Consider the following 13,582-nt stretch of genomic DNA (forward strand, 5'->3'; position numbering starts at 1 on the left):
TCTTCCTATCTTGACTCACTTTGGAGTCACCACCACTCAAAGAGGTGGAGTTGGGGACATTTTCCATCCTCAGAGAGTGCAGAAATTGTTCTTGTTATTGTAGCATATAAAAAAATCCCTTACAATTTAGAACAGGTTAGTTCAATTCAGTGGATATAAACTGACTAATAATAGGAACCCTGGTCTGTGATGTCCTAAAACAAATAATTTTTTCTCCCTGTATATTGGTATCACATCTAGAAGAGTGAAGAAGTGCTACTGCTGACAACTGCAAGACAGTAGCACAGATACATTGGCTTCTCAACCTCTGCATCTGTGTATATTGACACAGTTTGGTACTCTATGCAAGCTCCAGCAGTACTTTTTCTTGTCACACAGCTTTTCCCAGATCTACTGTATGTCACATAAACACAGTTTGTATTATCCGGGCTGCCTTTTCATCTACATGGTGTAGAAATTGGTATTGTAGGCATTTTTTAAATGACTGTATCTGCTAGATACTGTTATTGCTCCATTTAACATCCACAAAATGGTTTCCAGTTTCATATAATCATTCAACTTTTATGCAGCTGCTGACATTGCCGAAGTAACACACTTATAGTCTATTATGCACTGTTTCTAGCTATATGAAATAAAAGCAGCTAGGTGTTCCTTCTCCTGTGTTGCTCCTTTCCTGTGAATTGTTTTTAAACTTCTACAGCAAACCTCCCTGTCACGTCCCAGAAAACACTGTTGGGTTAGTTAAGGATACTGCAGACTTGGATGTGTTAGCAATAGACAACAGCCAGTAAACACAGACATCACTGTTGTTGTAAGAATTTCATGCTCTACTAATACATATTTCATTAAAGCCCAGAGCAAAGAGATCACATCTTAAGTGCTAGATTATGGTGGAATTCTATGTTAACGTCAAACCCCTGCCATCCTGCACTCCACTGTGGGAAGAGCTTGTCTTCTGCAATCTTTACATCCGTTCTTTGAGACTTCCCCTAAAGCCTGTCTTTGAAACGTTATCACATACATTTCTCATCTGTACTTACAGTAGGATTTTCCCCCTCTTTTATTTTACTTTAATTATGCTCAGGAGTGTTGCTCGGGAGAATTTCTGAAAGTTTCATTAAAAAAAATTCTCGAGAGAAAGCTGCAAGGGCAGCATAGAATAAGCCAGTTAAAGAGAAACACACTGTGGGCAAGCTATAACTTAGTGAAAACAGGTGTGTTTATACAAGGAGACAGACGTATGGCAGGTTCCTGAGTTCATTCTCTAAGCATCCATTACTGGCCCCTACCAGCAGCAGGACACTGGGCAACTTGGATCTTTGGTCTGATCAAGTACTGTCCTTTATACGGTTTTATTACACGCATTTTCATCTGCTTCTTCTCCTAGAATCCATCCTTCTCCCATGTTCATTAAATTAAGCCTCCTACTTTCACACAGCAGATCACTTATGTGTAACTTATACCACCATTATGTATGTCACCTATGAATTTGGCTGAGAGAACGGCATGGTTTTCATCGTACTTAACTGTGGGCTATATTACACATCAATTTTTCAGCATCTTCTAAGAGAAACAAGAAAATCTCCTTAAATATCTGACATCATGGTATGATCTGTATGTTTCTGCAACTTATTTAAAGGAGCATATTGCCCTTAAATGTTAAAAAAAATAAAATAAAAAGGAGTCTTGGTGGTCATATCTTCTATTTAGGCTTCAGCTAAAGAAAAGTGAGAAATTAGCTATCCAAAGAATGTCATTAATAACCCTGGTCAAATAAATCATGGTTAGCAAACTGAGAGCTCCTAGCATTCTTCTTTATTTTCTTGTAACATATACTCACTCAGAACATCTTTAAAGATATTAATTACCTGTGCCTTTTACCATCTAAAGACCCTCTGTTTGCCCCAGGATTTTCTCAGCTAGCAGACCTAAATTCAGACAATCACAGAGAGCTGAGAGCAGGACAGTATGGAAAAAAAAAACCACCAACACCATGCTGACAGCACTTTAGGACCATTAGCACACCATTATGAAACCCAGCTAAACAAACAGCCAAACAAACAGCAACACCTATTTTTTGGTTCTTTTTTTTCTTATTGTTAAAAAATACAATTTCTCAGGATGAAAAAAATATATATAGAGAAATCGTGAAGACGGAAACATAAATATTAACTCAAGGAAGAAAGGTCAAATCCACTTTAAAGAATATAAGAGGTATTGTAGTCTGTATGATATGGACTTCTGAAAGAGTTTTGGCAGCATGAGGAATCCAGGACCACACTAGCCTGGAGAGAAAAGGCTGAGCTTAAAGCCAAATGCAAAATAATCATTGACTGTACATGCACTTAGTGTAATCAGGCACCTATAATCTACCTTTGTATTAAAGAGTTGAGCCCCATTAGATATATAAGCAAACTGAAAAGGACAAAACATTGCTCCCTGCATCAGCAGCCCTGCTGCATCCCAGGTGGTTCTTCCTCTTGAACCTCTCTCATGAGGAAACTGAGTAAGTGGGTAGAAAAAAGCCCTTTCAGCAAAGACACAAAAATGTAAGCCTTCATGGTGGAGACGTAACAGAGTCCCATGGTCACTGCCAGGGCAACATTATCTAAAAATATGTATAACCAGAATAAACACCAGGATTCTGATTCTTCTAAGCCTGTCACAAGCCAAGGCACAGGAACACAAACTGTTGTGTTAGATCTGCTGTCCAACACTCAGGAAGGAAAAAGAAGAAATGTCTCAAGTCCTTTTTCATGTTCACAAAACAGCTGGCAGTGGATCAGTTGGTTATAAAGAAAGGCTATGCAGGAGCAGCCCTCAACCTCCTTCATCTTTGTGACAGAGCCATTGAACGAAGTATCTTCTTGGTGTTCCTAGGAAAAGAGTGTGATCCTTTTAAAATCCCAAACATAGTTGCTTTTTTCCACAAGTAGGTCTGTACCTTGCTGACAAATTAAGCAGAGTGACAGGGTATCTTCCAGAAACACAAAGCCTGGAGATCTTCTCTTAGAACCTTTCTTTATGAGGAGATGGTCCAGAATGACAGGTTGTGCTGATTCTCAGGTGGACAATTTGTTCAGAAATTTCTTTGCCTCATTTAGCCTAGTGAATTTTGGAAATCAATGAAGTCAATATGCACAAAGCTCATAGCGTATGCCAGCACAGACCAGCTCCTAAGCTCACACTTGGTGCTGCAATAATGTGCTTACATGACTTCCAGAGTAGAGCTAGTCCGTGTCTGCCCAAATCAAGCACGGACACAGAGAACAACATGCCACTGACCCCATCAGTGTGGGCATGCCCAGGACAGGGACAAGACTGTCCAGATGGCAAAACCCCTATTTCACTATTCTGCAAATTCACACCTCGGTTTTCTATAGAAAGCTTTTTCCATGCAGACATACCCTTAGATGTAGCAAAAAACACTCAGGAGGGCTTCCAAGCTTCCATGGTTGAAAATATGGGGCAGAGAAGGATGTAGACATGAGATTTGAAAGCTATCAGCTAAACCGTATTATTATTATTTTATACTGACACAGTCCAAAGGCCGCAAGACTGCAAAAGAACTGAAGATTGCCAGCTACTCTGTTTTAAACTCAGCATAATCCGGAAAAAAAAAGAAATCAACAATTATAATACTGTTGTTATGGTTATTTGCTGAAACTTCATATCTTCCCTGAGCCCGTTTTTTTTTTTTTTTAATCAAGGCAGGAGTACGCTGGTCATGTCTGTGACATATCCTGGGTAAACTTGGCAGTAGTATCAGCCAAGGCCATATTACAAAATCACCAAAACTCCTGACCAAAAGGCAAGGTGCAGTTACATATCAGGAGCAGTGGTGTGAGCGCGGGGTGGGACTCAAGAGCCTTCTCAAAATAACACCAGTGCTACACCCAGCATCATCCTCCACAGACTTCTCCACGCATCCTCCTAAAGCAGGCTTATTCCCGGAAAAAGCTACAGATATTTGCATAGAAGCTCATCACCTGTGCAGTCCTGATGCAGTAAAAGAGGTTTTACAAGGCACAGTTCATCTCATAATAAAACAGAAGCTACCAACAAGCAGCACAGGAGCAGAGGAGACAGACATAGGAGGACTAGTTCAAATGTAGAAGTCTACAGTGTCAATGTTACGCTGAGACCAAGTTCACCAGCATGGGCATACGGTGCCATTTGAGTCACAACCAGATGTATAAAGTGCCTCATGGAGCCATCAAACGTGGCACAAATCCCATAGTTCACCAGTGCCCTTCCAGAGCAGCAGATGGAGATTCCATGGGATAACCCTGAAGCATTTCAAATGGTTCAGCTGGACTACATCTTAGCAGCTAAACTCAGGCAGACTTTCGGGTCACCTACATGATTCTCTAGTGATTGTGCCCACTAGACCTCCATTGACCGTGGCTGCAGTTTAGACTTATTGTACCTACATGGTGACACTTAACACTTTGTCTTATGCTGAACCCCACCCATAGTTAGACGAGTCTAGCAATGGACTCAGTGTGTATGGATAAATAACAGATTATTTAAAATGTAATAAACATAGGATTTCTCTCTCTCCTGGTCTGAAGGCTCACTGCAGCACAATAGAGATGTGGACAAAGACTAAGTGATGTTTTTTCCCTTCAACTTACATGCTCAGTTTTAATATTTAAGATCAAACACACAGTCCCTGTTCAGAAAGAGCTAGTTTACAGATCTGCCTTGACAACATAATATACCTTAAGTGGGGTTTGCACAAGCCCATCAGATATTATTTCTGCTGGTTACATTCCAGCAGAACACCACATGGCTCAAAGGAAGCATTGTTCACCATCTCCTCCTAACTTCATCTACTTTGATGCAGTTAAGTGATAAAATGATTAAAGACAATTGCAATATTTTAAGGTAAAAAAATCTAAGTGACAACAGAGTTTTCCCTCTTAGCCTTATTCTTTCCAACCCACATGTTTGGGAGTATTTCACACACTTGACAGAAATGCATTGTTTCTGCTGGTTCATGAGAACGCTGGGATTGAGCCCTAATTAACATGGAGTTGTCAGGCCTGTGTGTGTGTTCTTAGTGACCACAGACCAAATGGCCACAATCTGCTGGACAAACAGTGCACAAAAGGCTAAAGATGACCAATTTAGTGTTCTGCTTGCAAGCAAAACAAAACTTCCAGGACTTCTTACAATTATGTTAGAATTTTCCATATCATGTTTTTAAACTAGATCTGTTCCCATGAATTAATGATCTAAGTGAAAGGAATGAAGAAATCTCCTGGAGGATGAACTGGATTGCAGCTGTACTGAGTGGGGAGTCCATGGCAGCACCCTGCTTCCAGAAGCAGAGTGGGAACAAAGCTATCAAGGTCTCTGCAAAGGCTCTGAAGATGGTCTCCCTTCAGCACAGGGCATGCAGGAACACAGTGTCTACAACCACGTCGTAGGGAAAGGCGGACCAGCTTTGTCAGGCAGCCTGAAATTAGAGGCTGGGCTCAGTGTCTCGCAGAGCAGACCTGGTCTCATCGACTGCCTGTAGGTAGCTGGGATGTCTGGTGCTCTGGTCTACTTTTATCAAAAAGGATCCAGTCCAGAAAATCTGTGATCACTCTAAAATGCAAATTAAATCACAGTAAAACGAGATGATCAGGAGATTCGGTTGAAAAACCTGCATACAAACTGAATTAAAATTGATGTAGACACACTAATGGATTATCCCTATAGCTGAGATCTGTGTGTGTGAGAGCTCTTCTTGCTCTTAGCCATTGGATAGGGCTCTTTCAGTCTCCACGTTACTGTTTAGAAATTAAAAAACCATTTTCACAGCTCTTTGCCCTGATCCGCATGTATTTTTCAATATAGATTCTATCTGTTCTTAGAGGTTTTTAAATGCTGCAACTGGGACACAACTGGTTATTTTTGTTCTGAAAGAGAAAATGTTCATTTCTGGTGTGACCTGCGACTCTCCCTGCAGAGCAGGATCCCTGTGGATGACCCCCAGTGTCCCGGCCGGGTGTCACGGAGCACAGGCTGGCCCGTGACATGGCAGTGATAGCGGCCAGCTGCTCTCCACGGGGGAGCATCTGCTCTGCTTTGGGAACAGCCCAGAGACACGGAAAGGGATAAGCAAGCCAGGGCCCCAGCTGGGGAGCCATAAGCACAGAGGGGAAAGCAAACGCCTTTCATCAGGCCCCAATTAGCACAAGTGTCATAGCAGAGGCCAAAAAGAGCAGCAAGGGAGCAATTGTGTGAGGAGAGAACGGGCGATAACTGAGCAGGAGAGCTGAGAGGGAGAAAGGAAGGGGGAAGATGGACAGTGGGACTTATGTGCTCTGATGGAGATAAAACAACATACCAACCACATCTGTCAGTAAATGCATTTCAGCCTTCCCCACCAGAAAGCTGTAGTCCAATGATTTTGCCAATAATCTAATATTCCTTACCTCAAGCCACACAGGGCTAAACCAGAGATGAATAGCAATGTGTTACTGGCAAAGAAAGCAAAACCTTGCCATTGTTGTGTTAGCGAACACAGTCCTCTTTCCCATAGGCATTGCTGTAATTTCTCATGTTGAGCCACAAAGAACTCTGTGCTGTGTAAACAGTGATCATGGGCCAGGCTTCAAACCGGTGCAGGGTACATCTGGGCAGTCGATTAGACCCTCAGCGCCAGGCAGAACAGAAATATTTCATGTAAAAGGGCAGTCTGGTGTCAAATGGAAGGAAAATTCATATTCATGTGGAAGAAAATTCATTTTTCAGTGCAGAGGCCAGCGCTGGCTGTGGTGGGTCATAAGCCCCATTTGGAAGGTGAGGGGGGATTGCTGTGGATCACAGCCTTCGTGCAATGCCCTCCCCAAAGTGGTGAGTTTCATTAGTGCTGTATTTATACACACCAATTAGAAACATGAGATACACGCTAGATCACAGCTCTTCTAGCTGAAGGATTTGGAAGTGTCACCACTTCAAATTATGTGTAAAAGGATTTAAGTGTTCATTGAAAACACTGCCTATTATCTGTCTTCTTTGCTTGGAAAAGGAAAGATTTTTTGTCTTCTTTTTTTTTCCCCCCCCCATACTCTGTGCAGCAGTATGGAATTGAAAGCTGATTTTTGCCAGCTGACATTCTTGCTGATCACCCCCTTTCAGTCCCTAAAATCCTTTAAAAAATATTAGGGCAACTTAAAGACCAATTTATAATCTCAGCCTTTTCAAAGAACAGTAAAAAAGCATAAAAGGCAGAGTGTTGACATTAAGGCTTAGAGATGCAACCCAACTCTTTGATATGTCATATCAATTTAGATATTCAGCATTAGCAATGCCTAGATAATATTTTCAAAATAAAAACCTCTCTCTAAATAAGACAATAGTAAATCAATGTGTGTATACTTCACCTACAATACTTTTAAGCTTCTAAAAAGGTTAAATAAAGATTAAATTATAATTTAACAATTTATTTATTATTAAAAAAAAAATTACAATTAGTTAAGTGATAAATTAAGCTCTTTACAGTATTCATCTGCTTCCAAAAGCCTTTGTAAAGGTTCGATGAGCACTGACGTCTTTGGCTAGCTTGACATGACACAAGTTATTTTTATTTCTTGAGCGATCATATCTCTGAGCAAACAAACTTGCCTGGTGCTGCATGTCCTTATCTCTGACTGAAGCCAGTGGGGACTTGAGCTGTTTATAACTTAACAGCATTCAATTATATATCCCACCAAAAGTCTTCATTTTTGCATGAAAACCTGTGAGGAGGAGACACTGTAACTTTTCACCTTCCGTAGCCTATCTCCTCACCCCTGTTATGCTCATATAATTTAAGTTGGCTGAAGCAGCAGGCTCGAGAAGGAAGGAAAAACAGAAAAGCTGGGAACATTGTGGTCTGGCAGATGACTTGGGTGTTCTCAACAAGTCTGTGCAAGCATCAAGTGATTCACAAATGGTTCAGCAAATGTTGGCTCTGCTGAAATCAGATCAGGGGCAGTTCCAAGCCTCACAAGGAAGCACACGAAGCCAGAGACAGTGCTGGATTTGCAGGAGCCTCAGCAGGCACATGCACTGGCTCTTCCCTTCTCAGGTCCCCACTTTTCCCCCAGAGAGAGATATGTCTCCATTCAGCAAAATATCTGCAATGACTGGACTTTGCTCTTCCATTCTCAGGGGGGGTTTAGCTCAGCGAGACAATGCTAATCCAAGCACTACCCCATCAGCCACAACCGTGCATCAGGGCTGACCACGCAAGGTGCTGAATGCCCACAGTGCACAGAGACATCAGGAGACTCAACAGTAGACTCCAATTTTGCATGATCAGGTGTGTCAGTGCTCATTTGCACAGCATCTCCCACTCTTGGCAAAGTGCTTTTGTTTGGTCTGGGCATGACGTTCACTGATACAAAATTGGAAGGACCAAATTTGCGCTGTAACTGGGTCACTGGGAGAACCTCACACATGGTATGCAAACCCTTGGATTAGAAAAACTAATAATTATGGGATTCTAAGAATTTTTTTTCCTAATAATCCAGAATGCTAATAAAGAAAATTATCTGTTCATTCATCATATAGTACTAGTCTTAAACCGAAGGACTAAGCATTTCAGCTAACCTTTTTTCTACAACATACTGCATCACTTGAGATTGCATATTGATTCTTACTTTCTTCACTTCCATAGGAAGTTGGACACAGATCATGAAAACATCAATGGAATAATTAAACTTTTTCTTATAATGTGAAAGGAAAAAAATACAGTTTAATCATTAAAATATTTTTAAGTGGTATTTTTTGGGCAGAAGAGGAGGTTTTCTGGAGTGTGTTAGCAAATGTGGTAATGGAGGCTATTTTCTACGAAGCATTTTAAAGTCATTTTGTAAATACTATCTGCAGTTACTCTAAGTTTTAGTCACAAGAAATGAGTTCTATTAGGCCTACATTACAGTTCTCCCTCAAAGTAAAGGTGGTACTAAAATAATAGAGAGTTTCTGCTGAAAGCCAAAGAATAATAAACAGAGGGCTTTTTTCTCTCCAGTGAAGGCTGACATTCAGTGGGGGTAAATAATTACTGCATACTGTAAACAAATAGCGTATCACATTTCTTTGTAAGTCAGTTTATTTTAATATTGCTATAATTTCTTTATATGATGTCTAAAGATGTTCTAGGTAATGTCTAAAGATGTTCTAAGACCATTTTAGCATATAAGTCAGAAGTCTACAATCTATGTAGAAAAATTAAACAAATGGATCACAGAAAAAAAAAAATTGAAATTAAATAGGGCTTCAAGAAAATCAAGTTATCAGCTATTTTTTGTTTGCCTTGTTCTTCTTGTTCTGCAAAATCTGACTGGTCTTTATATAATCCTTCCTTGCAACACTATTTTTATTTCTAGGCCATAACCTGCTCTGATCTCACAACTGACCCTGCCTGGAGCAGGAAGTTGGACCAGAGACCTCCTGAGGCTGCTTCCAGTGTGAACTCCCCTGTGATCCTATGACCTGGGCTAACTCCACTGATCCCCGTCTCCAAGCCGAAGCACACTCATGGTCTACACCCACACAGTCGAGTCCTTCAGGTCCCTGGGCTGACCCCAGTGCCCAAGGTGGAGGGGATGCTGGTGAGTGAACACAGACCACCCCTACTCACACTACATCTACAGGCAATCTACACCCACCCTGTGCCCCTCTGCTCCAGATTCTTGTGCTTCTCCTGAGACAAAATTACCATTTGTGTGAGCTGGACAGGGGTCATTTAGTCCAAAACATCTGAAAACTGAGGGTCGTACTTGGTCCACCAAGGTGAACTACCCATTCTGGAGACCACATGTTGGCTCTCCAAGGGTGTAGGGTAGAGGAGATGGAGGGCAGAAGGAGCCAGACTACAGCAGCCCTGTCTGTGCAGCTTTCCATAGGGGCTCCAGGGGTGAAATCTGTCTGAGCAGCACCCAGGGGACATGCCTGTCCTAGACAACAGTGGCTAGAGGCCCCCAAAGTGAAGCCAGTCTGGGAACAAGGGGACAAGTGCTCACCTTCCCTCCCCAGCCTCCTCATACCCCTCAGGGCATAACTCATCCCTTGATTTAGCTCACCACTAGAAAAACCCCCAAAGCCTTGGGTATCTACTTTAGAAAAACAGGCAGTTTTTCCCCTTTTAATTTTTCTCTAGAATAGATATCTTAGGCTGGGTTATAGAGAGGATGCCATAAATAAGGCTCGTGTACCAGCTGTACTTGCAAAGATAGAAAATGACAAGAAATAGGTGGAAGAGTATTTGCTCACAGGTGAATTCCTGGTTGAATCTTCTTTCTCAGGGAAGGAAACAGGAGTGGTGTGGAAATTCTTGCAGTCCAGCAGCCAGAAGTGGACATATCCCAGTTTAAGCTGGGGTTGAACACCTTGCTAGCACCTGAGTTAAAGTTTGCAGGGTGGAGTGGAGCTGTTTATTGAAGAAATCTGGACCATTGGTTCCCAGAAAAGCCCTGCAGTATGAATTACTGTGTGGTCCTGTCCAGAGCAGTTGTCACAACACCAGCATGGTAAGATCTGACTGAATTTGTAGTTTTGTTTAACATAGCTGTTGCAACATAAACCTAACGAGGCTTGAATACCAGGGCTTATGTTTATTTGTTTTGTATAGCTTTGGAATTGATATAATTATATAGAACAGCTAAGCCATTTTACTCTCATTATCCAAGATGTTATTTAATCTTTAGAGTCAATCAGATTAGAAGAGATCTGTTATCACTTTCAAGACAAACTTCCTGCAAATCAAGAGTACTGGGAACACTCTTCTGTTGTTATGCAGAGCTCAGGTGATATTGGGGTGCATTTAGAAGGACTCTGAAATTCAAAGGGCAGGGCATTTGTGAGCTTTGTCGGACATGGCCTGATTTCACAATATAAACAACTGCGTCAGAGAACCCAATTACAACACAGATATTCCCAAGCTCAGTTAAAGCACAGCTCCATAGTACAAGTTTATTCATCTGCCTAAACCAAAGCTGAAAATTACCAAATACACTCAAAGTCAAATTGGTATGTGTATAAACCTGTTGCGTGTTACAGTGAATGTCTAAAGAAGGTCGAACAGTTAATGAACTAAATTTATACTAAGGACTCAGAGCTGCCTCTATGGGTTCAGGCTTATTTCCTGGCTCTGAGATTAAAGCAAATGTGATTTGACTACATCTACACTATTTAACTCTTTTGTTAGCCAAACAAGATAGTTGGGAATAGCCATTTGCTTGTGCTAACCCCCAAGTTAGGCAAAGAAATTGTAGCCTATGTATCCCCTATACGTACAGACAGATCAGACTGCAGGCTCCCTTTTAACCTCAGAAGATATTTGTACTTTATAGCTTAACAGAACAAAAGCCCTTTTGAAAGTAACAGGAGAAATCAGCATGCCTTCAGAGATGTAGTGACTGATAATTATTAAATGTGTAGTTCTGTCCTTGGCAGGGGAACTGTCTTGATAAATTAGTTCATGTTTCCCATCTAAGCTCCAAAAAGGAGCTCTTAAGTCAGAGAACTCAATATGCCCTGGAAATACCTAGAAGGGGGAAGCAAACAAGCTGTAGTAATATGTATAAGCACATTTATCTGTTTTCCTAGATTTGCATATTTCTTCTACCTACAGCAGTAAAAAGCTCTTTGAAGCCCTTACGTAGCCATACTCCAGCAGTCTCCTTTAACTACACATGTCCATCAAGAACTGACCCATATGCTAAGGGGTATGGGAAAGCCTTTAAGCTCTTGAAAAACTTAGAAAAACACCAGGCATCTTAGAAGTGAGGAGCATTGGCTCCTTCTGCAGAAAGGTAGCATGCAGACTGTCGCTGGCCAGTAACTCTGCTAGAGACATCATGCAAGATCTCTTCCAGATCTAAATACATAGGAAGCTCAGAAAAAAACACATTGTCTTCAGTCAGTTCTTCATAGATTACATAAGGAGGGTGAAATTTGCATCCACTCCTAAGGAAGGCTGAGGGATCACTAACTGTATCTTCAGACTAAGTATTTCATAGACACAAGAAATTGTTAGGAAAGCAGCAATCACGACTGCATCCTAATTATTATTAAAGCCTTAGAAGATTACAGGCTTCATATGTTACACATGTTCATACCTCACGAGTTTTGGCACTGTGCTCTGCAGGCGATATCTGGGGTGTTTTGGTGTTTGACTGATAGATGCATTTCTTTAAACATTAGGAGCTGCATCCATGATAGACAGAATTGAGCAAGTTTATTCAGTTATATTTAAAAGGAGCTCTATGATAAGCAGAGATTTTTTGTGTGTGTTGCCATCTTTCTTGCAACCAGCCATATTTTGAGAAGCTGCCCTGCTCAAAACACTGCTGGAGCTTCACAGATACTGAAAAAGTAGAGCACGTCTGCTGCCAGCTCAGAGATCACTACGGTCTTTTATGGGTCTCTCCTACCAGAACAATGTAGTAGACCTATGCTCAGCTGCGGTAGAAAACACTGCAGTGCCAAGACTCCCATGATCATCTTCTCAAGGAAAACATGTCAAAATTTTTGCCTTCATAGAAATATTTTGGGCTTAGTGAATTACAACTTGCTATAAAACATTTCAGATATTACATAGAAAATTAATAAGATAAATGAGGGATAGGATTTCCAGAAGTCAGTGTCTGAGTAAGGCAACATCTGCATAAGCTTGTAGGACATGTTTAAATGTCTGAAGACTACACTGAAGGTAGCTCAGTTCCTATCTGTAATTATGATTTTCAAATATTAATATTATCCTGTTGTTTGATTTCTAAATCCAAGACTTTACCACAGAAAATGAGACTGGGAGAGCTTATAACAGCCTGCATGGTAGAAAAGCTGACGTTTTTAGATATTATATTGTGATTTGAACCCACATCTCCAGAGAACACCCCGACCACCATTGAAGGTGAGACTTTTTCAACCTACTCTGTTTAAATTCTTCAAATTTTCAAGGGTAACTAAAAATTCACAGGGTATCCCCCACTTCCTAGGTGCACAGACCCTGTGTTATAGAATTAATGTCTTCTGCCTGCTATCACCAGTAAATTTATCATTAGTCAAACAAAACCATTTTCAGCAGTAGAATCTGAGTGACAATGAACTACAGCACCCATATTACAGATACTGTGTTGGGAAGCCTCATATCCGATTTCAAACCTTTGCTCCAAATCTGGGAGAGGAAAATGGCCTCAGACACTTGCCAGGTGAGTAGCCCAACTGGCAGGATATAAATTATATATAACAGACAACAGGTAATCCTCCATCAGAAGTCCATTAACCAGCAACCTTTCATATGCTTCCTACTTGGGCATATAGCCTCTGAGAGAACCCATGTGTGAGAACAAGCAGAGGAATCCATGGGATGTAAGAATGTGCTAGGTCTCTCAGCTTTTTGAGCACAAGAGGCGCATGATGGTCTTTGTGGCCATGGGTAGACACGTAATGCCTTGGCACTGTAACAGCAGAAACTTTGCACTGATTGTTTTAGGCATATAGAGGGCAACGAAACAGCAGAGGAGAGTTTTGAGGATCCCAGTGACACAAAAATGCTTGAAGTTCCCTAAAAGGACAGAGATCTGTACAGCTTCAT

The sequence above is a fragment of the Columba livia genome, chromosome 3 (assembly GCF_036013475.1).
Source record: "Columba livia isolate bColLiv1 breed racing homer chromosome 3, bColLiv1.pat.W.v2, whole genome shotgun sequence".
NCBI classification, from domain to species: domain Eukaryota; kingdom Metazoa; phylum Chordata; class Aves; order Columbiformes; family Columbidae; genus Columba; species Columba livia.